General features: G+C 48.7%; 1 protein-coding gene across 12 annotated transcripts in view; it reads left to right on the top strand.

Moving 5' to 3' along the window:
- The window catches only part of PTPRS (protein tyrosine phosphatase receptor type S), a 253,032-nt gene that overhangs the window by 35,855 nt on the left and 191,455 nt on the right, over positions 1-25,722 (top strand). For 2 of the 12 annotated variants that reach the window (XM_065578680.1, XM_065578673.1), the window contains exon 1: positions 17,086-17,328. The exons of 3 other annotated variants lie outside the window; for them this stretch is intronic. The gene's annotated coding sequence lies outside the window, so the exon portion shown is untranslated. Of the gene's footprint in view, positions 1-13,111; positions 13,381-17,079; positions 17,329-25,722 lie in introns of those variants that run through there. 7 more of the 12 variants (XM_065578678.1, XM_065578679.1, XM_065578675.1 and 4 more) reach the window with 6 other exon arrangements.

Below are 25,722 nucleotides of genomic sequence, written 5' to 3'. Positions count from 1 at the left end.
AGATGTATTTAACAGGGAAACAGCAGGTTTCCAGTTGCATTGGCTGGCAGGAGCTGCACTCGGAATGCATAGCCCCAGGCCTGAGCGTGTTGTGTTTGCATGGAGGAGAGATCTTGCTTTACAGCTGGAAGAGTGGGAGTGGGGGAAGGGAGAAATCCACAGTTGCCGCAATTGGTGGAGTCGGCACAATACGGTGCTGTGAGCTCTGACACGCTGCTCTTGGAGTGCGGCTATTTCAGGGAGAGGCAGAGTGCAGTCGCCCAAGCACTTTCTTTTACAGCATGTTACGTATCACATTATTTATTGTGTGTGTGAGAGAGATTCAGTTACAAGATATCGAACTCCCAAGGGGCAGCGGAGTGCGGGAGGAGGGGGAGATCACTTCCTCTGTTTTCGTGCTCTTGCTGTTTTCGTGCAGCGTTCGTGCTGTTTGGCTCTCACCTGGTGTGACCCTGTTGGAGGATTTGCACAGAGAGACTCGTGCCCCCAGGAGAAACTGCAGCAAAGTTTCTTTTATTTAAAAAAAAAAAAAAAAAAAATGCAGCTAAACAAAAATGGATGCTTTTAAAAGCGCCAGAGACGAGTTTCCCAAAGCCGCTTCCCCGCCGAATTATTGCAGGAGGCCCAGTTTTTTGAGGTCTTCCTGGTGAGATGCTTGGCTAAGCGGAACTTCACTGCTCCACCTAATGCAGGGAATGGGGACGACGTCCCGGTGAGAAGCTCGGCGTCTGAGACGGGACAGGCCTGTGGGAGCGCAGGAGGGTGCGGGGGGGAGTTCTCGAAGACGATCCTAACCCATCACAGGCGTTTCTGGCTTACGTCACTCGGACACCGCTGCACGCTGGGGGGCTCTGAAAGGCAGCCTGGCTCTCTGAGCATGGTTGAAGGCGGAGACTACGCAAGGAACTTATTTCAGGGAACACTTGAAGGGGGCAGGGGGTGCAGAATATTACTGATGCTTTCTTCCATAACCTCTCCACCTGTGGGAGGTGTAAAGGGCTTTGGGGAGGCTTATGCCAGCAGAGGGGTGTGTGTGTGTATGCGTGTGTGCGTTTTTCAGTCTGCTGCCAGACAGAGCTTGACATTTACCAGACTTGTCCCGGTCAGGGCGCTGCGACTGCGGTACCAGCCTCTGGTAGATACCAAAGCTGGGGCGGGGAGGGGCTCCAGCAAGGGCAACGTCCTGGCGAGCAGCTCGGCTTCCGAGAAGGGGAAGGGGGCAGTGCTTGGCTATCTAGCAAAGGGCTGTCCCCGTTTCCATCATCTGTATTACTCTGACTTGCAGGAGTCTGGCCAAGCTACAGCTCCATCCCCTCTAGCTGCTGATGGGCTCTGCTCCCTCCCTCCAACATCTCCAGACCCTCACAAGGGGTGGGAACGGCCTCCCCCTCTCAGTTCTCCCCTGTCTCCGTGCTTGGAGGTCTCCTCCCTGGTGAACAATGCCTCGGCCTGTCTCCGCTGCTGCCCAGAGCTTTCCCAAGCAGTGACACTGACGTGATCCTTCACAGATTCACTGCTGCCCACAAGGTTCTGAACAGCTGGGAAGCTGCATTGAGTCTTGTTAGCTTCGCTCCGTGGCTGCGCAGCAAAACTTTAAGCAGCTGCTGAGGCACTGGAATGAGCTGACTGCAGATTCAGGAAGACTGCACCGCTCTGCAGTCGCTGCACATATGAAAGGCACTCTGTCTGCAACCGGAAAGGCTGGAAAATAGAATACAAATAAATACAAACTTAAATCTGCACAGCATTAGCTGTAGGGTCTCCTGCTTGCTGGGGAAGGCTCAGTGGGGAATCTGGGAATGGGCATGTCTTGTCCTGATTGTTAATTTCTGCTGGGTTCCTGCATTCTCTGAGCTACTGCTGTCCCTAGCAAGCAGGACAAGGGTTGGGAATGTAGTTCTGTGCACACTGCAGCCGGGACCAAATGCTTCCTCTTCTAGGACAGCTCTGTCTGACAGCGCTCTAAAGCCACCGCGTGTGGGATCCTAAACTTGGGACTCTAAAGATTTCCCCTCCTGAGGACTAATTAATCCTGTTTTTCAATAGCCTGCGTCCTGGAGGATCAACCATTGCATCAGATGTGCCACCGGGCCTCCCGATGCAACATTTCTTATCACAGGGGGAACGGCTCATGGAAACTCTGCAGGAGGCAAAACGCTAATTGTCCTGCTCCCTCACCTTTAGAGTGGCTAGAAGCTGCGGGGGGCTGGGAGGGGAGAGAAGCGTCCCACCCGCTGATGAAAACAAAATGCAACAGGCGGCTCCCGTTCCTCCATGCTGAATGAGCCTCTCATGATGGTGAGCGCTCGCAGCACCCTGGCTCCAGCCTGGCACCTCCTCCTTCATCCGACTTTCCTCCTGGGCGTGTGTAGCTAAGAGAGCAGGGTCCCTGGGTGAGGCCACCCCCTTTTCCAGCGTCCCGAGCTCTAGCACCTCCCCTCCTGCTGCAATTGCTGGAGAAGCCCACTGCCTTCTGAGGGGAGGGGGACCAGCCGTTCCTCTGCTGCAAAGGCTCCATCCTACCCCTGCCGTCTCGGCTTCTCTTCTATAAGAACGGCCAGACTGGGTCAGACTAAAGGTCCATCTAGTCCAGCATCCTGTCTTCCCACAGTTCCCACTGCCAGGTGCCCCAGAGGGAATGAACAGAACAGGTAATCCTCAGGTGATCCATCCCGTCGCTCATTCCCAGCTTCTGGCAAACAGAGGCTAGGGACACCATTCCTGCCCATGCTGGCTAATAGCCATTGATGGACCTATCTTCCATGAATGTATCTAGTTCCTTTTTGAGCCTTGTTATAGTCTTGGCCTTCACAACATCCTCTGGCAAGGAGTTCCACAGGTTGAGTGCGCGTTGTGTGGAAAAAAATACTTCCTTTTGTTTGTTTTAAACCTGCTATCTATGAATTTCATTGGGTGACCCCTAGTGTTTATGAGAAGGAGTAAATAGCACTTCCTTATTTACTTTCTCCACACCAGTCATGATTTTATAGCCCTCTATCATATTCCCCCTTAGTCGTCTCTTTTCCAAGCTGAAAAGTCCCAGTCTCTCTTTAATCTCCTCTAATTATTTCACTTGTTCCGGAAAGTGAAAGGTGACGGTGCTGTGGACAGCAGCGTGAAGGATTAGAGATGATTTCACTGGGGAAGGAGGTGTGTGTCTGTGTCTCTCTCTCTCTCTCTCTCTCTCTCTCAATAAAGAGGCTTTGAAGGGATTTGGAGAATTCAGTTAAAACCTGAACACTTCTCTTCCCCCCCATCCCACTTGCCCAACCCCCAACACTGTTCTCGAAGGTGCTGCTCAGAGCCATCCCCTTTCCCTGTACGTTATGGTGTCTCCAAAGCCGCACCCTTCAGTAATGGAGGAGATGCATGTGCCGATTAGAGACCGGCGTGCGACCTGCCCCTCGTGTTCCCTCCTGCCCTAGCATCACCTGGAAACGTGCAGTAAGTCGCCTCGGGAGTATCGTCCCCGGGGGAAATCGGTGTAAACGCTCTAACCCCAGCTGCTCTCCATGGGAACCCCTGCTCTCGCAAGAGGGGGAGGGTAGAAAGCCATCAGAGATGTCACATACATGAATGCAGAACAAACCTGGTGTGGCAGCATTTTGGGACGAGTCCTTGACACCTTGCGCTCCTTTGAACAATCCCCGTCTCCCTCCTTCCTAAGTAGGGTGAGGAGACTTGGACCCAAACTCCCCTTGAGGTGGGAGGTAGATGGGGTGTCCGAAGGCCTGTGGCTTGGAGACCTTACCTGGCCTGACTTCACATGGATGTTTTGAATGGGGCCAAGATCTGTCCCTGTGAACTCCCCAGTCCCTCTGACTCCGGAGCTCAGATTTTGAGGCCTTAATGCATCCTGCAGTTTACAAATAAGGAGCGTGTTGTTTTGGGCTGGGGAGGCAAACGCATCAACAAGCCAGCGATTTCTTCAATCATCCTGCACGTTACACTGGGGAAAAATGAATACAGTGCCTACCATCCCCAGAAGCTATTTGTTAAAGCCAAAGATAATGATGAGCAAAATTGAGCCTGGATCAGCTGTCTTTTACGAATCCTTCCAAGAAAGGGGATCTGTTTATTTGTGAGCTCCGAAATCTGTGTACAAGCCTTTTAGCCCCATAGGGGACAAGCTAATTTGGGGGGGAGAGGAGGGAGCAGGACTTCCCAAAAAACAAATCACATTTGAATGTCCAACTTAAGACACCGACTAAGGCCCTTTTAAAGAAAAACACTGAGCACCCAGGCCCTGAAAATCGGGCCCCTTAAGGTGTTTCAAAAACGTTGAAAATTATGGGCTAGCATGGTCAATCAATCGCAGTTAATGCATGTGATTAATGTAAAACAAATTAACGACATTTAAAAAAAAATGTGGTTAATCGCCATTTTAATCGCACTGTTAACTCTAGACTACCAATTTAAATTGATTATAAATATTATTGGAAGTTTTTTCCTACATTTTTCAAATATATTGATTTCAATTACAACACAGAATACTAAGTGTACAGTGCTCACTTTATTTTATTTTTTATTAGAAATATTTGCACTGTAAAAAAGGTAAACAAAAGAAATAGTATTTTTCAATTCACCTCATACAAGTCCACTCAGTCCTACTTCTTGTTCAGCCAATTGCTAAGACAAACAAGTTTGTTTACATTTACGGGAGATACTGCTGCCTGCTTCTTACTTACAATGTCACCTGAAAGTGAGAAGAGGCGTCCTTATGGCATTATTGTAGCCGGCACTGCAAGATATTTATGTGCCAGATATGCTAAACATTTGTATGCCCCTTCATGGTTTGATTTCTAGGCTCTAAAGTTTTCCATTGTTTTGTTTTTAAGTGCAGTTATGTTTAAAAAAAAAATAAAAATCTACAATAAGTTGCACTTTCATGTTCGAGATTGCACTCCAGTACTTGTATCGCTTGAAGTGTCATGTGAACGTTAACCAAGAAATCCCGCTCTGACTTGCGCAGTTAGGAACAGAGTGCCCTGCGCTAGTGGGTCTGTCCCCTCCTTGATGCACACTGTTGTGCTTCCATTTTGCAGTTCATAATGTTGTTTGAGAGTTGGCCCCCTTGCCATCAGCTTGGTTGGAGCATCATGCCCCTGGCCATAGACGGACTCGCTGTGGAGTGAGTTCTGTAGTATGAACACACAGAATCCATTGCCCTTCTGTCAGAGCAGGGCTGTGCTTATGCCTGAACTTCCTGGTTTTTCAGGACTTCAGCACAACAAATGCCCACCATCTGGGTGGCACAAGAAGTGGGACCACATCATCCCATCATCCTCCAGCACCTTCGCTGGCTACCTGTTCACTTTCAACTCTCTGAAATCATTCTCTACCCTACCTTGCAAAATGTCTCCTTCACAGTTTCTGCTCATATCTCTCCTTCCATGCGGTCTAGCCAGGTGTGTGAGTGCCACCTTCTTTCCAGCTCCTGCCACTTGGAACAGCCTTCATAAATCTCTCCTTCTTGCTTCAAATCTCGGCTGGAAAAACGGCTCTTCTCACTACCCAGGTCTCACGAATGGATGCTTGAATTTTCACTACACAAACTGCTTTAACGCTAATTGACATTAGGCATTTGAGTCTCTTCTGCCGCCGCAGACTCTCCGGCGATTGGAGAACTAGTGAAATTCTGAACTTGCAAGAGGCGGAGGGCTTGTCTAAACACAAAGTTGCACTGTTTAACTAACAGAGTGATATTGCACCACTTAAACTGGTGTCACACTGTGTGTAGACCCTTACGTAGCTATAAACTTGGCTTATGTTGGTTTTAGCCTGTTTCTAGTTATATAACCGGCCTAAGGACATCGCGTAGCCCAGACCTGTAAGCTTTGGGAGTGGGCAGGGGGAGCTATGGGCTAACGAACACTTCGGCTGTCTTTGCAGATTCATCATTCTTGCCCCTTTTGCCTTAAGGCTGAGAGTTCTGAGTGCATATCCACCCCCTTTCCCCCAGAATCACTCCAGCAAAACCATGGAGCTGATATTTCTGGTATTTTAAAGGTACGATGCAGAAAATAAATCTTTACAGGCCGTCTTTATATCAGAAGATAGAGAGGCAGAGTCTCTCTTTAGATAAAACCCGTTGCAGATCACTTCTACTGGTGAGTGGAAGAGGGAGGAGCAGGGCCGCCCAGAGGATTCAGGGGGCCTGGGGTCTTCGGTGGCGGTGGGCCCCCGCCACTGAATTGCTGCTGAAGACCTGGCACTTCCGTGGCGGGTCCTGGGCGGAAGGACCCCCCCGCCGCCGAATTGCAGCCAAAGACCCGGAGCAGAAGAAGCTCCGGGGGCCCCGAAAAACTCTCGTGGGGGTCTGGGGCAAATTGCCCCACTTGCCCCCCCCTCTGGGTGGCCCTGGGGAGGAGAGGGTCTGGCTGTAGCACAGTTTACTGGCAACGATGGTCTGTTGCTGTAGGAGACCTCGGCTTCTCTGCTGTGACTCACAGAGGAATATCGGTGTACGTTGTTACAAACTGACCTTTCAGCGGAAGATAGCAGAGGTGGCGGTAGGCCCTGTTTTATTATTTGGCCTATGCAAGCTAGTCAAGCCGAGCCCCGGCGTTCTTATCAATGATGTTCAAAGGCACAGAGACCTCCAGGAAGTTGAGTCATTTTGCAGCCCTCGAGAATGTGTGTCATGGTTTGTGGCTGCCCACATTGACATAGTGGATGGTCTCTCAGACACCACCGAAATTCTGCTGCAGCACAAATTCCAGGTCTGGTACGAAACCAGCCCAGCGGGCTCTGTTGGCTTCGCAGCAAATCAAACCCTGTTGACATGGAGTGGGGCGCGAGACACGGTAATTATTTGTCACTTTCTCTGCACATCCTCTACCGTAAACCCCTCACTCGATAAACTTACCCACAACAGGCGCCATGAGGGCAAACGACCACGTGGTGGATTAAAGAAGTCTTTTATTGACGGTAGATGTGACCTATCACACAATTTCATCACAGACTTTGCTATGCTTTCCTCTCTGCGAACACTGGGCGGAGCAGTATTGCAGGCCCGTTGCAGTGAGACAATCCTTCCAATCCATTAATCAATGGCCGATCAGTTCCCATCCAGGCTACCAGAAATATTGAGCCGAGAGTTAATTGGTGTTCAAAACCTTTTAAATAGATTTTGTTACTGCTTCTTAAACTAGGGTCTAAAAGTTTGTGTAACTTGCAGAGGGACAGTTGAAAACTGTGTGGTATAAAACGTTCACCACCTCTGCGAGGCAGCAGTGTTTCTGTTCTCCTTGCTAGGCCTTTCAGGTTTGCCAGGGCCTGGGTCGCTTCCTCGGAACAGTGCAGGCAGCCCATTGGGGCTGAACAGGGAATAGACTCCACAGATCTATGCAAGCACTTCAGTGCCAAGGTTGAGCCTATGGGCAAATAATGCACTGCTTTTTCTGTCAGAGGACACTGGGGCATTTACTGGCTATAACTGAACTATGCCTTCACCCTTTAGAGAGAGAAACTGAGGCAGAGAGAAGGGAATTCATTTGCACCACAGCATGTCGTGAATGACAGAGCTGCTGATGGAACCCAGGAGATCTGCCTCTAGTACCCACCACCGCAGTCCCATCTCTCCCCAGGGGCTGCGGAGATTGGTGCCCTGTTTCATCTTAACCCCACTCCTGTCAATTTCTATTAGGACCCCGAGAGCCTCGGTGAATGTTTCCTCCCCTTCCATGCTGTCTCCTCAGTGCTTTCCCCTGCTTCCATTTTGTAACAGACCGGGAAGTAGCCGTGTGTACACTTGATAATGCCATGTAGCAGTAACTCCAAGCAGCGCTGGGCCTTTTCTGGCATAAAAAGGACAAACTAAATAAACATGTGTGATTACTTAAACATTTTGTTTTTTTTTTTAATTAGCAGCAGCTTTTTAATTAAAAAAAAAAAGTATTTGGATATGCTGTTAGGGAACATTTTAGCAATTTTTTTTTCCTGGTACAATTTTTCTAGAATAATTACTGATTTTTTTAAAAAGCAAATTCAAAACTGGGGCCAGGTTTTTGGCTTAATCCTGTCAGAGTCGTGGAGGGGAAGAAACGTCTCCGTTTGGAGCTGTGGGGTCCGGTCAAGTGTCTGGCAGGTTAGCGTTGGCTCGCGGCAGGGAGGTAGGGGCACCGATGCTAAGACGATGTACACATCTGTGTCTCGTGGGAGAGCCAGGAAAACCCAGAGCTTACTCCTAATGGTGAAAGCTGGCCCCGGGGTTCCCTCTGTCCTCAAGACTTAAGGGAAGGGTGATGGAAAACTAGATTGAGCTTGCAGTGTGGTCTAGTGGATTGGTGACTGGCTATGGATTCAGGAGACCTGGCTCTGCCACTGACCTGCTGGGTGACCCTGGGCAAGTCCCTTTGTCTTTTTCTTGCCTGCATAGATGGTCAGAAACGGTCCTTGGCCAAAGAGCTTGCAATGTGTATGTACAATGCCTAGCATAATGGGATCCTAAATCTAGGTCGGAGCTTTGATGCTACTGGGATATGACCAAGGATCTCTAAGCAGACTATCTCAGAAGTGTGGGCTGCTGGACTAGTACAGCTGATGAGTTAGTGTTATTAATGACTATTTCTGTTCTGTTTGGGGTGGGGGAGTAGGGGTGGTGGTCTATTGCACACCCATAGGTGTGCAAGAACAAAGATGGGCCTTGCCCGGAAGAGTTCATAAGAACAGACATGCTGGGTCCATCTAGCCCAGTATCCTGTCTTCTGACAGTGGCCAGTGCCAGGTGCTTCACAGGGAATGAACAGAACAGGGCAAGTTATCAACTGATTCATCCTCTCTCGTGTAGTCCCAGCTACTGGCAGTCAGAGGTTTAGGGATACTCAGAGCATGGGGTTGCTTCCCTGACCATCTTGGCCAATAGCCAGTGATGGACCCATCCTCCATGAATTTATCTAGTTCTTTTTTGAACTCCGTTATACTTCTGGCTTTCACAACATCCCCTGGCAATGAGTTCCACAGGTTGACTGTACGTTGTGTGTAGTAGTAGCTCACATTACTAAGGCCTTTATCCTCCAGTTGGAGCCATATAGAGGGATCCTTGCTCCTGAGCCTTTGAGCCTCCCCATTGCAGTCAGCAGGGTCCATGTGGCTCCAATTGCAGGATCGGGACCTTTGCATGGACAAAATGCAACCATTGGAAAGTAGATGGGTGTGGGAGGTTATGCAGTAGGAGTGCAGCTTCCCAGCCTTGCTCGGCATACTTCCTGGAGTTTTCAGGGAGTATTTTTTTTTAATAATAAAAACTTAATAAATCAGTTAAATCCAGTGAAACGTGAAGTAATTAACTGTTGTAAGCGGGGGATGGGAGTTTGTAGAGCATCCTCTCCAGGAAACTAATAGACCCTGTGCCTCCTTATCTTGATTTTCATAATTTAACTGAATGCTGGGGTAATGGATCTGATGAACTTTTATGGAGCTAATTTTAGATTTAACGGACTTCTTGGGTTGTTTTTATAAAGGTACTGTTTTTAAAACGTTAACGCACTCGAAAAGTAAGAGAAGAGCAATAGAAGCTGAAATAAATCTGAATCATCTTCCAGGGGTTCCAGGTAGCACCTGGTCCACTCTGAGTGCACCGACCTCGCCACCTGAAACCGTCCTTGGAAGCCATCTTAAGAACCCAGGTGCTTTCCCCCTGGGCAGTGAGCTGAGCACACGAAAGGAAAGAAGCAGAGATACTGCCTTCATGCCAGAGCATCACTGCCAGTGTTTTTTGTCTTTCTTGCATAACCTTTGACCCTTCCCCCCCCTTGGAATGAGGGAGCTGCAAAGCCGGGATCATCTATGTTAATCTGGTCTCATTGAGGCAGGATCAGTGAAACCACCTCACAGATTCACTGTATTATGGAGCAGATTGAGGGACTTAGAGAGCAAATTTAATAAATATCATTTCGATATTACTTGGTGGAAAAAACCCTCGGAGCAGCTGATGTCGGAAGCACTGTGGTGAAGGCTGAGGGGATGGGGGCTGGTTATGATGGGGCCTGTGTTGGGGAGAAGGGTGGAAACACCATCAGCGTCTCTTCCCCCCCCCCCCTTAGAAATGGGGCGTGGGGGTGAGGTTCACTTGGGTCAGAGGGAGAGGCTGAGCCAACAGAGCAGATGGCCCATGTTTGAGCTGGGGCCGAGTCGTGTGCACCTAATGGTGGGGCCGGGTTGTATGGGTGCTGCGCGTGGCATGAGTGGAGGCACGTGTTTCAAATGAATTGGAAGTGGTACAGGATTTGGTGAGGCTCTCTGGCAGTGTGAGGACATGGGGTGGGGAGGGCTGTTGAAGGATGCACTGTCCCTTTAAAAAAAAAAAAGTTTCTTAGGTCCTAATCCTGCTGCAAGGCCCTCTGCAGTTTGACCCCCCTCTACCCACCTGGAGCCCCTCAGAGGCTCCAGCAGTGCTCCGCACAAGGGTAGGGATCTGTCCGGCTGAGGCAGCTTGCAGGACCAGGGCCCTTCGAAGGTGTGTTAAGTGCTAGAGCTTGCTGTATGGGTTTTAAATATTAAAAGGACACGTTGGATCATCAGCTGATAGGAATCTGTTTACACTAGTCACTGAAGTCAGTGGAGCTACCTGGATTTACACTGGCTGAGCTTGTGACCTGTTTGGTGGGATATGAATAAAGCCATGTTAACCCTTATAAACCCTCCTTGGTGGAGTCAGAGTTTACCGGAGGGGAAAGCCGGGGCGTGGGATTTCCCCAAGAGTGGGGAAGGGTTACGGATCTCTTTGGTGGCAGGAGAGAGGATATTTTTTCCCTGCTTGGTCCTTTACCAGGAACTACAAGGAACCTTATAAGACAGAGTCTTTGAGTTGTGCTCTAACATGCCTGAAATGTCTTTGTGAGCTTTCCAGTGGAAAAACCAGTGTTGTCCTGACAGGCTCTAGGGGCAGGGGGACGGAAGGGAGGGACTCGAACACTCATCACATTCATATATAGCTTTTAAGCTTACGCTTCGGCTCCATGGTGGGCGTCTGAGGCGGGTAGACGTATTTACCTTTCTACGGGAGGAGGTTTGGAGGAGAAGGAAGCAGGTTTGTGCCTGTGTTGGGATAACAAGGGCATTGATTTAGCCGGAGTCTGTTCTCCGCATTAATCCTAGCTCATCTCTAGTTACCACTTGCAGATGGTGTCTTCTGCCTGACTGCAACTGGATGCTGTTGACAATGCCCAGGGAAAGTTCCAGTTGCAAAGGGTGGACAGCTGTAAGAAATCACTCTTCTGAGACCAGCCTGGTTCACTCCGCTATACGGAGAGAGATGGAGGCAGCAACCCATCTGCGGTGGTGATTGTAGCTTCTCTTGCTGATGGCCCATTCTGGAAGCGATCTTTTACCCTGTGTAAACTGGTTTTGCTAAAATGCACTGCAAATCTCAGCTCCAGCCTCTGAAAGCCCTTGAGTGGAAGGTGTAGCGCTTGCAGGCAGAGAAATTGACTGACCGCTTTGTCTTTGTCTCTTGCAGGACCCCCTGCCTGCTGGAAAAACACTTGGTTTAGAATAAATGTTTGACCTCTTGCTAACCCCTCTTTCCTCCCAATCTCATTCGGTGAAGAGTGAAAAAGGCTGCGGCCAATCCAAGGAAGGCAAGAACTGGGGACCGTATCATTAAAATGCTAAAAATGAATGTGCTGAAAACAGACACAATTGGGTAGTTAAATCCCTGAATGAAAAGAGTGTGTGTTACAGGGCTTGCAGGGAGCTGGTCTCCCAGAGCCCCTGGAAAGTATGCGGTCAGGCCTGCGCTATTAATTTTTTGTTTCTGGTTTTTAAAGGAACTGCGAAACCCACGAGGGAGGCAGATGCCCCTGCCTCAGCCATGGGCTGAAAAACCAGAGAGGGAGTTTTCAGTTGTCCCTGGTGGTGTCCACTGGGCCGGGGGGAGGATAATTGCCAATCACTAGATGTGTGCAAGGTTTGTTTATACATGCTCTGTCTACGAGTGTTCACGTGCTCAGGCTTCAGCTGTTTCACCCTCACTCCTTCATGGTTGAACACTTGTCCTCTTTGTCCTGGCATGTGCACACTTCGGGCATACTGGCTCCCGGATCAGCTCTCTTTGTTTGTCGCTCCAGCTATCGTGCTTGTAGGTAACCAGCTTTTTTACCTTGGTGATCACAACTAGTGTGCGTTGGCAACACCCTCTTTGGGCTTTGTAGGCGCTCGTGCGCCACTCTTAATTGTGCTCCTTGCACTTTTTAGTGCGAGACGGTAGCAGTCAGAGCTAGAAAAGACAACTAGGCCTTGTTAACCCACCCTGCTGTCTTGCCTTGTTCTTCCTTCTGCAAAATCCTGCCACCCCTGTTTTGCTGATTCCCTAAGTTTGGTATCACCCCTCTGGCAAGCCCCTGGATGCAACCCCATTGTCACCCCTTCCTGCAAAATCCCCCATTTACATTTAGCATTAGCTTTACTCCGGATTCTTTTGGGGGAGGGTGCGTGTGGTTAGAAAAAAACACAGCTTTCTCTCACTTCTCTGTGCGAGTGTCTAAGGACCTTTGTGGGTGCTGAATACCTATGGAGCTGCCCCTAAGTCAGGTATTAACTGGCTGGCTGGGCTTTGGGCCAGCAGCACGGAGCAGATCCATTGGCCGTTGGATTCTTAATGATCAAATGAAACATTTCAAAGTTTTAAAAACAACGCCACCAAACTGCAGGCCCGTCTGCTGCCAGAAACCCTGCTTCCCATCAACCCCAGGCAGTGCGAGAGAGTGGGGATTTTAAACCAAACAATTTTTTTCCCCTCTGACGGTTGATTGGCTGCCAAGGTTCTCTGAACGGGAAATTCTGCCCCGCCTCTCTTGGTATCGGATGTCAGGTTGGCATGGAAAATCCCATCTGTTTTCAATCTGGATCCCCCTTCGCATCTCCTAAGCATCTTCTCCTCCCTGCTCCCACTCCTACATTCCCTCCTCCACATCCGCTGGGGTGCACACATCAAGGGAGTCTGCTTGGGTGACTTTATTTTTTTTTTTTTTTCCTAAATATGAATGTGACCTCCCTTATGCCCTGCTCCTCCCTTTCCCTAAATACTCAACGCTAAGGCACATGCAGCCCTTCCACATTGCCTGCCTTGTATATATACACACAGGCTTGCCAAGAGAACCTCTGAGCCCAGGGACTACGCCAGTCTTCAGCTTGCAGAATTTCCAAATGACCAAGATTTTTAAACTCGGATCCATCAAGAAATAGTGAAATCAAAGTCTGGGATGGGGCTGGGGGGAGCCAGGGGTGTGGGCTGGAAGGGACCTCAAGTGGTCATCAAGTCCAGCCCCCTGCGCTGAGGCAGGACCAAGTAAATCTTGATCAATCCTGACGGGTTTGTCCAACCTGATCTTGAAAACCTCCAGTGACGGGGAGTCCACAACCTCCCTTGGAAGCCTGGTACAGTATTTAACGACTCTTAAAGTTAGAATGTTGCTCCTTTGCTGCGGATTAAGCCAATTCCTGTTTGTCCTACCGTCAGTGGACATGGAGAATAATTAGACAAAGGTGGGGGAGATTTTTTTTTATTGGACCAATTTCTGTTGGGGGTGAGAGAGAAGCTTTCGAGCTTACACAGAGTTCTTTTTCAGGCCTGGGAAACTTACTCAGAGTGCCACAGAACAATTGACCACTGTCCTCTTAATAACAGTCCTTAGTGTATTTGAAGATTGTTACCAGGACCCCTTCAGTCTTCTTTTCTAAAGACTAAATATGCCTGCTTTTTAACTTTCCTCAAAGGTCGGGTTTTCCAAACCTTTTTATCATTTTTGTTGCTCTCCTCTGGACTCTCTCTCCAATTTATCCACATCTTTCTTAGAGTGGCAACCAGAATTGGACACACTACTCCAGCTGAGACCTCACCAGTACTGAGTAGAGCAGGATAATTACCTCCTGTGTCTTATATTTGGCACTCCTGTTAATACACCCCAGAATATTAGCCTTTTTCGCAACTGCATCACAGTGTTGGCTCGTATTCAATTTCTGATCTGCTGTAACCCCAGATCCCTTTCCGCGGTAACCCCAGATCCCTTTCCGCGGTACTATCACCTAGCCAGTTATTCCTAATTTTGTAGTTGTGCCTTTGATTTTTTCCTTCCTCAATGTGGTACTTTGCACTTGTCTTTATTGAATTTCATCTTGTTGATTTCAGTCCAATTCCCTGATTTGTCAAGGTTGTTTTAATTCTAATCCTGTCCTCCAAAGTGCTTGTTACCCCTCCCAGCTTGGTGTCATCCACAGATTTTATAAGCAGACTCTCTCCATTATCCAAGTCATGAATGAAGATATTGAATAGTACCGGACCCAGGACTGGCCCCTGCAGGGTCCCACTAGAAACATCTCTGCCAGTTTGATAGTGAACCACTGATAACCAGGGCCGCCAAGAGGGGGACGAAGCCAGGCCCTGGGCCCCGGTAATTTGTACCGGCTTCCCCCCCCCCCCTCGTCGGCCCCGCTGGTAACTATTCTTTGAGAACAATCTTACCCAGTTGTTCACCCACCTGATAGTAATTTTATCTAGACCACATTTCTCTAGTTTCCTTATGAGAATGGTATGTGGGACTGTGTCGAAGCCTTACAGATATCCTGTCTACTGCTTCACACCATCCACTAGGCCAGTAACCCTGTCAACAAAGGAAATTAGGTTGGTTTGGTTATTCTTGACAAATACACGTTGGCTAGTCCTTAGAACCCTGTTATCCTCTAGGGGCTTACAAATTGGTGGTTTAATAACTTTCCCCAGTATCTTCCCAGATCTCGAGGGTGGGCAGGCTGGTTTATAATTCCCCAGGTCTTCTTTGTTCCCTGTTTTTAAAGTCCAGTACTATTTTTGTGCCCTTTTCCAGTCCTCTGGGAACTCACGCGCCCTCGATGATGATGGCTAATGATTCCGAGATTGCTTCAGCTAGTTCCTTAAATACCATCGGATGAATTTCATCGACCCTGCTGACTTGAATACATCTCACTTGTATCAATATTCTTTCATCTGTTCTTTCCTGGCTTGGGGTTCCCTCCCCTCCCCCATGTTATCAGTATTAATTTTGTTGAGTATCTGGTCGCCATCAGCCTTCGTAAAAACTGAAGCAAAATAGGCATGAGGCACCTCTGCCTTCTTGATGTCATTAGCTTTCTTTCTCTGCTAAGTAGACAACCTACCCTTTCCTTCATCTTTCTCTTACTCCTATTTAAATAACCTCTTCCTGGTGCCTTTTATGTCCCTTGCAAAGGGGTAACTCATTTTGTGTCTAGGCCTTTCTGATTTTGTCCCTATGTGCTTGTGTTGCTCATCCATGTGTCCACTTTTTGTAGGATTCCTTTTTTGATTTTCTAGTCATTAAAACCGCGAATACACAATGATTTGCTTCCACCCTCAAGCAAAGCGTAGCATCTCTATGGGATTTCAGATTAACTTTAACACACGTAGGTAACAATAAGCATATCATGGTCTTTCTCTGCAGAAGCCCTCTTTTGTCCCAGATCCCCTTCTGTAGTCTTTTGTTTGTCATCCCGTGCTGCGTTATGTCTTATTTAGACTATAAAGTCCTCAGGCCACGGATTATCATCGCTTTTTTTATGCCTGTAAAGAGCCTTGCACACCTATGGTGCTTCATAAATAACAAATGGGTTTTAAAAAATCCCCAGGCCTTTTATAGTCCGATAAAGTTTGCCTCCACTGTAGCAAAAAATTGATGTTTGGTTTATTTATGTTTCGTCTTTGTCGAAATTTGTAGCGGCGATTATCCTGCAGTCATTCCCCTTCCAGCCTTCCTGGGCCCTGGTTGTCATGGGCTGTGTCCGCAGTATCCTCTTGTACCAAGGTTTCTCGTTGTTGCTATCCGCAGTTCAGCTCCACCAGTGGCAGTGCTAGTGCAGAGAAGATACCGGCAGCTTAGTGTCTAACCGAGCTTGGCGCAAATCTGTGACGCTGTGGTTAAAGCACCAGTGACTGGCTGCAGCCCTATGGGTCTGTTTGGCCTCTGCTAAGATTGTAACAGTGTTGGCTAACCTGTATTTAAAAACACACTTCTTTCTCTAGTGGGGACAGGGCCTGAACGAAGGGAGAGCAGAGTTCGAGAGCTGGCTGCTCCATTGACTGTGCTGTGCGCCCTTGGCAGGTTGTTCAGTCTTTGTGCCTCAGTTTCCCTTCAGTATAATAGTGAATAATTAACTGCCCTGCAGAGGGGGCATGTGAGGCTCAGCTGTTTGCCGGTGGCTCGGAGATTCTCCAGCTGGAAGTTGCCAAGATGGGAAAGCAACAAATAAAAAAGGAAGCTGGAAGGCTTTCTTTAATAATAATAATAAATAATAATAATTAATAAGCCCCTAGAAACAGTAACACAGAGCGTGTCTTTCTCTCCTTGCCCCGGTTCTTGCCTTCTGGGGTGTGAGGCTAGCAGCCGGTTTGGAAAGGGAAATGTATGAGCCGTCTCTATTAGCTACATTGCAGCTGGACCAGGCTGGGGCCCAGGCCCAAATCACCCCCTCCCCACCCGCTCAAAAACAAAATCCCAACCTTCTCTGCCTCTCCAAACTCATGGGATGGAAGAGAGATTTACCCCGGGGAGCTAAATGTGTTACTGGCTGCCATGCCTTGGGGGTGGGCAGGAGGCCCCTCCTGCCCCCCTCCCGCCAAGGCAGCACATCCTCTATGGGGCTTCCCCCAACTCTATCCCTGTCCCTTACAGGGCCATGCCAGCTCAAGTACCCCCTTTCCCCCCCCCATCCCCCCCATGGATCTCCTCTCCCTCTTCCCAAAGACCTTCCACTATGGATTTTCTTCCTCCCCCCATCCCACACACGTTCCCCTATAGATCTCCCTCCGCCTCCATGGATCAGCTCTCCCTCCCCCAGGGGGGCTGGAACAGCGTGAGTAGTGGGGGGGCTGGGAGCCATTGACCCAAACTGTAAACCCTGCATATGATGGAAATCACTTCAAGCCAGGGGGTGTTGCAGCAGCCCTAGTTACAGAACCTATGCCCTCCCCTATGGATCTGCAGCCCCCTCCTTGCCCCTCCCACACCCCATCCCCCATGGAACTACCCTACCCATGGAACTGTGCCCCGCTCCTCCCCTGTCCCTTATGGATTTTCCCCTACAGACCTTGTCCTGCACAGCTGCTCCCTGCCCCTCCCCTGGCTCCTCCCAGTCTTTGCCCCCCTCCCCCCGTGGTCCCATCCCGTGTCTCGCTCCGGACCCTGCAGGAGGTGTCACCCCCTACCCCCCTCCAAACCCAGGTTGGATTAACGGGAACCGGACGCCTCATGGATCCCTAGCCGCTGCTTCTGGCCACCAGTGCTGCAGCTGGGGGCCCCTCTCGGGGGCTCCGATGGGAAGGCTCCAGCCCTCACGGTGAGTCCTGCAGCCTGACTGGGTCTGAAGTGTGTGTGTGGGGTGGCTCCTGGCACCCTGGGTCTGTGGGACCTGCATGGGGCTGTTCTCCAGCCTCTGCTCCCCCCATTTCATCCCTTCGCCCCTGCTCCGTGTCCTCCTCTTCCCCCATCACCCGCTTCCCATCCTCTGCCCCCTTCACCCTGGTCTGCTCCCCCATTCCTCCTCCCCCGCGCCAAGTTCTCTTCCCCCATTACCCTCTCCCCACCGCTTCCTTTCCTTTCCTTTCCCCCGTCGCCTGCCCCCTTTCCCCTCTCCACATTCCCCCTCTCCTTTTAACCCTTCTGTTAACTTCTGGTGCTCCACTCAGGAACTGCTCATTTAGGAGCTAGTCCCCGTCGCTTTCCTGGTGCAGGATAAATAGAAACCCCCTTTCCCCTCTGCCCCCCACCCGAGATGTTCCCATGAGCTGCCCCCCACCCCCAGTCCACCAGGAACCCTAGGGCTTCTCCCCTGGCTGTGCGCTAGATTAGACCCAGAGCAGATTCTACTTGTTACTTTATGTTCTGGTGGCTGAGTTTAAAACATCAGTCCAGAGTTTCCTTTTTAAGGGAATAATTCCCTTCTCCGGCTTGGGAACATCCAGAGCCAGTTACAGTTCAGAGAGCTTCCCTTGGGCTGCTCGTTAATCCGTCTCTTGCCTTCTTTAATTTTATGGTTGATCCTGCCTGTCTCTGTGTGTGTGTTTTTCTCTCTCTCTCTTTTAAACTGGAGATGAAGGGTTTTTTTTCACCCCCATTTATTTGCTGTGGGTTGATTGTGTTTCAGTAAAGATCCCCCCCCCTCCCCCCACGTCTGTAAATACCCCTCGGTCTGTGTCTGGCACATTGCATCTGGTATCAAAATATAAGGTTTAAAAATAAAGTTAAAGAATCCTTCTTGAGCCAGCTGCTCCCAGACTTTAGGGGAAAGGTGGATTTGTTTTGTGTGGGGTCAGACTGGGAACTGGCTTGCTGCTGCTTGCAGATTTCAGTGGCATCCAAATTATAACAGAGATTTCACTTTTTTCCTCCTTTTTTGTCTCAGGGCTTTGGGGGATCGATGATGTTGTTTAATTGAAAGAGGGGGGATTCTGTGCAGTGAAGATTAATTGTGTAGGTCAGCGTTATTTTGAAATCATTAAAGGCACATTGATTCTCCCCCAACCCCGCCGCCTTTAAATCTGCCCAATCGTTTACTGGTGCGTTCATTTGCAAAACAAGGGACAAATAAATGACAAACTGTGTCCAGCTTCCCCAGTTTGTGCAAAACTCCTGTCTTCCCTTTATAAAAGTGTACCAAGGACGGGCTTCCTCTGTTTAAAAATAGACATTTTCCAAATCATCCTTTTTATTACTTATTTTTCCAATCCCTCCAGCTCCTCCGTGAGATTTCCTCTTTTTTTTCTGAACAAAGGGCGGGCTAGATGAAGGCGATACACAGTTAACACATGCATAGCACTGGGATTTGATTGATACCGTCTCTTTTATGTACAGGGCTAATGTGCATATTTACAAGGTGTAATTTTTGTACAGTTTCTGTATTCTGCTGCAATAAAATGTAACCGGTTTTTTTTTGCTGCTTTTAGAGCTTCTTGGATGCATTTACATCTATTACACCACTATTTCCATTGCAAAAATGTAATCCTTTTTTTCGACCAAGAGGTAGAATAGACTAAAACCCTTCACTTTAGAAATGTGAAGTTGAACGGGAGCAGCTTTGTTGGAAACTTTCAGAGAGAAGTGGCCATTTTCCATCCCTTTATGATTTATATCTTCTCTCTCCTCTCCTCTCCTCCCTCCCACCTCGAAACCCCCTGGAGTTCCCACTCCGGCAAGGATTAATACCCTTCTGTTAGAGGGAACTTTTCACAGCAAAACTCCAACTGGAATTCTCAGCAGCTGGGCCGTTAAAGTGTTCCTCTAACTTAAATTTAAATTTATATCGTTCGCTGTCTGAGAACTCTCCTGCAGTTAAGGGGGAAAATGTAAAGATTAAGCAGATCGTTACTATTTATGAAAAGCGGTTTCAAACATTAACATTATGGTACTTTAAAAAAAAAAAAGAATTCTCTAGACTGTACTTTGCCAAGTAACGTCTGTGCTTACTTTCCTTTTCTCTTCTGAAAATACCAGCTAGAAGCAGGCAAATCACAAATTCAGCTGCACTGAGATCACCACACGTGCTAGAGAATAAAATCCCTAATAATATCATAGTAGCATGCTAAAAAAGAGACTTTCCCTAAATAGCCCACCACCTGCATTGTGTGATCTTGCTTCTTTTTTAACTGGTTTAATGTACATCAGGCATGCTTTCGTCCACCCACTTACAATCAGTTATGCAGTCTGTGAAGGTGCTTGTCAGTTCCAGAATTTTACGAGGTGGATATTTATAACTGATGCTGTTTGGTTTGTTCCAGAGGAGGAGTGGGGGGGGAAATATTTACTGAACAGATAATTTCTTGTTTAAAATGTGTCTTCCTGATCGTTTTTTCTTTAGATTCATTTTAGTATAGGATACCTAGTATTTGTGCATTTAAAATAGACCTTACATGTGTTGGGCGTTAGTGCGTAGGTCTCTGGGGGAGGTGAATGGGGTTCTGTTTACACAGCAGTGGTTCAGGTTAAATCCTTGCTGGATTGAACTTTGATGTAGCAGAAACTGTGCAGAGGATCACTATTTTGAGGGTGTCTCTTCCCTTTCTCCTGTCTATTCCCCTCAGGAATAAAATCAGTTCCACTCACAATTCTTTCACATTGACCATCCAGGAATGGCAAGGAACTTTTACAAATATTAATGAACATATCTTTGTCAGGTAGGAAATGTGTCATTATCCCCATTTTACAGACAGGCAAACTGAGACACAGAACAATTAAGTTACTTGCTTGAGATCATACTGCCAGACGGAGGTAGAAATGAATCAGGGAGTCCCTATTCCCAGGCCCTTTCTGTAACCACTAGACAGCCTCCTTTCACAGTAGAGACACAAGGCAATGATTGTTGTAGTAGTTAATAGGGTTGCCAACTTTCCAGTTGAACAAAACTGAACACCCTAGCCCCGCCCCTTCCCTGAGGCCCCGCCCCCGCTTACTACATTTTCCCCTCCCTCAGTGGCTTGCTTTCCCCCACCCTCACTCATTTTCACTGGACTAGGGCAGGGAGTTGGGGTGAGGGCTCTAACTGGGGGTGTGGGCTCCAGGGTGGGGTTCGGGGTGTGGGAGGGGGCTCCAGGCTGGGGCAGGGAGTTGGGGTACAGGAGGGGGTGAGGGCTCTGTGGTGGGGCTGGGGATGAGGGGCTTGGGGTGCAGGAGGGTTAGAGTGCAGGAGGGGGTGAGAGGTTTGGGGTGCAGGAGGAGGCTCCAGGCTGGGGAGTGGGGCCGAGAGATTTGGAGTGCGGGAGGGGGGCTGCAGGTTGAAGCAGGGGGTTGGGGTGCAGGGGGGGGTGAGAGCTCTGGGGTGGGGCCAGGGATCAGGGGTTAAGGGTGTGGAAGGGTCCAGGTCCAGCGAGCAGGTCCAGGTCCGGGGCTAGGAGGCTCCACACGCCGCTCTCGCCCATAGCCCACCCTCTGCCCCCATTGGCCAGTTCCCAGACAGTGGGAGTGTGGAGCCGGGGCGTGGGCAGCGCGTGGAACCCCATGGTCCCTCTGCCTAGGAGCCAGACCTGCTGGGCACTTCCAGGGCGCAGCGCGGTGGCAGGACAGGTAGGGACTAGCCTGCCTTAGCACCACCAACCGGACTTTCAACGGCCCGGTCAGTGGTGTTGACCGGAGCCTTCAGGGTCCCTTTTCGACCGGGTGTTCTGGTCGAAAACTGGACACCTGGTCACCCTAGTAGTTAAGGCTATTTACCCTCAGACCAGAGAAGACGGTATTTTGCATTTGTGTGGGGAAAGAAGTGCCTCATTTTGGGTGTTCCAAAACTCAGAAGAGACTCTTGGAGGGTTCAGAGTGGGGATGGTTAAATACAGTTGGAGTTGCCTGCTCATTTCCTGGAAAGGCGATAGTTGCATTATATACATAAATCCCTCCTTATCAGATTGATATGTTATCCTGTTTCTTAACCTCAGTCCTGGAGAGTTCCAATCCTCTCCTCTTCCCAGTCTGTTTGGTGGAGGCCATTCCAGAATTCTGCCTATAGTTACCTCTTCTCCCTATGGTATGACTATTTAGTTTAGAAATGTGTCACAATAATAACCTGGGAAACTGAGACCTATCTTAGGGTAGGATCAGAGCATCAGAACTGTCCCTGCCCCAAAGGCAGTGTGCTATATAATAGCAAAGAGTATGGTTACGGATGGACCACAGATACGGATTCGGGAATAGGGTTATGTTTCTGGCTCTGCCACTGGCTTGCTGGGTGACCTTGGGCAAGTCACTTACTCTTTCAGTGCCTCAGTTTCTCTATCTGTTAAATGGGGATGATGTTGCTTGCCTTCTTTGTAAAGTGCTTTGAGGTCTGATGGAAAGCACCGTATGAGAGCTAGGTATTATAAAAGAGCCAAGATGAAAGGTGGGCACAGAAGGATAAAGTGACTAGCTGAAGCTCGCAGCAGGTTGGTGGCAGGGTCAGGTATAGAACCCAGGTCTTCTGATTTCTAGTCCAGTGTTTCTGGCATCTTGCCTCTGTCTGTAGAGTGAGTACAGGCCAGCCAGCTGCAGTGCATCTTGTCCATGCTACCTTGCCATCCAAAGGACTCCCCTGTAGCATAAAGGTAGAAAATTCGAGCTGCATAGCCAGTCAGGTCTTGGCGCTTCTGCTGAGACAGCCAAAGAGGGTGCCAAGTGCAAGAATGGGGTTTTTGTGTGTGTTTGACACCTGTCCATTAGGAGCTAGACTGAAGCCATCCGTGCATGTCACGTTGGTCTTTGTATAGCCATCACGTCATAGCTGTTATTCACTTTAGGGTGGATTTTAACCAGTGGCCTAGAGATGAAAGGCTCTATCATTACCTGCTTCCCCTGTGCCCCTGTATCTGAAGAGATTTTGTACACACCAGGTACGTTTTATTTCTGCTCAGGGCTTTGCTGTTGGACTGAGCAGAGAGATTGCACCAGGTCCTTTGGCAGCAAGCGAGTGTAATCTTGTTACATTTGAATTTATTTCATGCTGCGTTTGTGGGTGTGAAAAATGAACTGGTAAAATTAGGGGCTCTGGAGAGTGTAAGACATTGTGTTTGTTCAAATGCTGACTGTAGGAAAACATCTGTCAAAAGCTCTCTTTGAAGGAGTAGCTGCCCTTCCAGAAGTATTTTGTAGGAGTAATAATAACTGTTTCAATATATGAAACCTTCTGAATCAAGAGGCACCGGGGAGATGTTACAGCAGTAAATGCAGCCTGGCTGATGTAGGTATGGAGATGTATCAAACAGAACCATGCAATACCATTATTTTCACTAAGCCCATACATCCTGTGACATTTGCATGGTGACTCACTTCTTAGCTTGGTACAAGCTCACTTGCTGGGACAGGTATGAACACTCATGGCAAGGAGGCTTGCAGGAAGACTATTCGGAACTGACTTTTTATTTACAAAGCTCTTCAGGCATGCTTATGCGGGGCGCATGAGTTTCCTTGCGTGCTGATTGGTGTTCAGATTACTATGGTAATGGGAGCATTTAAAAACCAAGGGCCGGATTCTGCAACCTTGACATGCAGGAATAGCCCGTACTCAAATAAGTCACACAAGTTAGGGTTTCAGGATCAGTGCCTGAGTCTGTAGGGTGACTTCCCTCCTGTTTCTGATCTGTTAAATGTCCTTAACTGTCTGACCTGATGGGCTGTTTGCTGCTCTGTAACTGTAGCCAAAGAATCCAATCCAGCCCCTGTTTTGATCATTTTTCAATAGTTCATTTGGGTTTAATGCCTCTCTTGCAATTGATTCTCTATTACAAACAGATTTTCTGATAATGGCGCCGGTGCCATTCTGATGGGACCATTAGTATAATAGCAAAGAGTATTGTTACGGAATCAGGATATGGAATTTATATAGAATCATTATACTGACAGAAGTCATACCATAAATAAAACGGTGCTGTAACACAAGCACTAAACCCCCATGTAATGGAGAAAACGACAGTCCACGCTTCCCCCGAGCCTGGCACTTTGAGATTTCATCGTCGAATGGTGAGAGAGGATTTTCATGTATGGCCGCTGCCCCTGGGGAGTGGAAAGGTATTCCCCCACTACCAATACAGGGCTAATGAAGATCTCCTTTTTCCAGGGTTCTGTTCCAGTAGGGTTGTGATGCTGTTGGAAGTGGGAGGGGAAAGCACTTGCCATGTGACGTGTTGCCCATACAAATCAGGGAAACCGTCACTGGAGCCTTTTCAAAACCCAGCCTTGGAGATTGTTACAAATAACGAGTGGTATAAATGGGCTGTTGCTTTTCTCCCGCAGGGCATTCAGTTTTGCTCTTGGGCTGGCCGTGTAGCCCCATAATGTTCCAGGACTAATTTGAGACGGGACTTCTGTCCACATGCTCGTCTTGGGTTGTGTGCAAACAATATACATCTGCATCGCTCCTCCGGCCTTTGTGCTGTGAGTGGGGGAGAAAGCCAGCAATTACATTGGTGGGATTCTCAGAATGGGGGTGGGGAGGAATAAACCTCCCAGAAGTCTTAACATTGCAGGCATGATAAACATATGCTGCCCTGATACAGCAAACAAGAATGTAAAAGACTACTCCGCCCCCCCAAAAAAATTGAGTGAAGGGGAGAGTGAAAATAGTTGTGTTGGGGGAAATTATTACATGTTGTGTGTGGGGGGGGGGAATTTTCCTTTCACTTCCCTCCCTACAAATAAATCCCTGGAGAAAGACGTGGCAGGCCAGTCTTCAGGCTGTGTTTTTTGTTTTTTAAGTATAGATAATCCAGATGGCTAATCTGTAGCCTGGTTTGGCTAGCAAGACCCTCTTGGGGAGGGTACAGGAGGATTCTGGGAAGCAGTGCTTGCAACAGCAGTGTTTAAACAAAGTAACTGCTAAGGCTGTTTCATGTGGACAGAGCGTAGATGTCTTGGTCTTTTTTTAAATTCCTTTTTAAATGGTGATGGTGACTCCTGCCTTCTGTCCGTCCCATTCCCCCCCCCTTGGGCTGGGCTATTTTAGCAAAGAGTAAAACAGGGGACACTCTCTCAGATGTGGTTTTGGTTTTGTTGGCGTGTCCTCTGGCGAGAGAGACAGCCCCTTTATGGCAAGACCATACATCTTGCTGAGATCGGCTAGGGTATTTTAGCTGGGGGGTTGGGAGTAGAGGGAAGGTTAGTTGGTTGGACAGTAATTTGCTGACAGCCGGGTCTGGTGTGTGCTTTGAATTTCTCTTGCCAGAGGCCCCAGTTGGGATAGGGAAGGTGGAGGGGGTTACTTTTTTTTTTTTTTTTTTTATAGCTCACTCTCCCTTTGTCAGTGAACATCTGGTGCCAGGGTTGTGGTGGTTGGAGAGGGGGGCAGGGTGGCCTTTGACTCTAGAGAATTTGATGGAGTGGGGCAGTTTGGGAGATGGGGGGGAGGGGGGAAGTGAGGGCAGTACTTCAGGGCTACTTGCAGGTAGAAAGAATGCTGGGATTCAGATAGCTTTTATATTCATTGTGAAGGAGAGGGAAGGGAGGAAGAAAAAGCAAAAACTTCCCAAGAAGTGAGTCTCTTCCCTCCCCCCCCCCCCACCCCCTGCTTAAAAAAAATCACTTTTTTCACTGTGTGCATAGGAGGTGGGGGGCCATCAAAACAAATCTGTTGCCAATTCCCTCCTCTTCTGGCTGCTTCTCCCCACCGGCTCAGGCTTGGAACCAGCCCTTTGTAATCTCAGTTAGTTCTCCCCAGTTTTAGGACCACTTGTTCCTTCATTTGCTCTATGCAGCCGCGCGCTCTCCGGATTCAGTAACCTTCTCCCTTCCCCGAGATGAGCTCAAATTAAAACTTCATCCTCTTACTTAAATAAGAAAGAAGAAAGCCTCCAAATCTCCTGTCATCTGATCTGGGTAGTTTTGTGCATCATCTTCCCTTCGGCTAACAGATGGACCGGGGATTCCAGACAGGGAAACAGCCCGGCTTCAAGCAGGAGGGGGTGAATGGATGCTAGGTTCCTACTGCTCCTAGTTCCTTTGGTAGAGGAGTGGGTGAGCAGATCTTTTGTTTCAGAGCCTTCCCCCAAGGGCAGATCTTTCAGTCCACTTTCTCCTCTCCCTCCTGTTCAGTGATTTCGGGTTGGGGTGGGAGACTTGCACCAAGTCCCTGGCAATAAAAGTGGAATCTTCCATTTCTTTGCTTTTAACCCCTTCCACTAGAAACTCCCCCCACCCCTCAACCCACCATTATGGTCTGTGTGTGCAAAGGGGAATGTTTATGTAGCAGTGGGAGCTACTTAAAATGGGGCCTCTAAGA

This window comes from Chrysemys picta, chromosome 25, assembly GCF_011386835.1.
Source record: "Chrysemys picta bellii isolate R12L10 chromosome 25, ASM1138683v2, whole genome shotgun sequence".
Classification (NCBI taxonomy): domain Eukaryota; kingdom Metazoa; phylum Chordata; order Testudines; family Emydidae; genus Chrysemys; species Chrysemys picta.
Note: the sequence above shows the minus strand (reverse complement) of the source record. Positions and strands in the feature narration are given on the sequence as shown.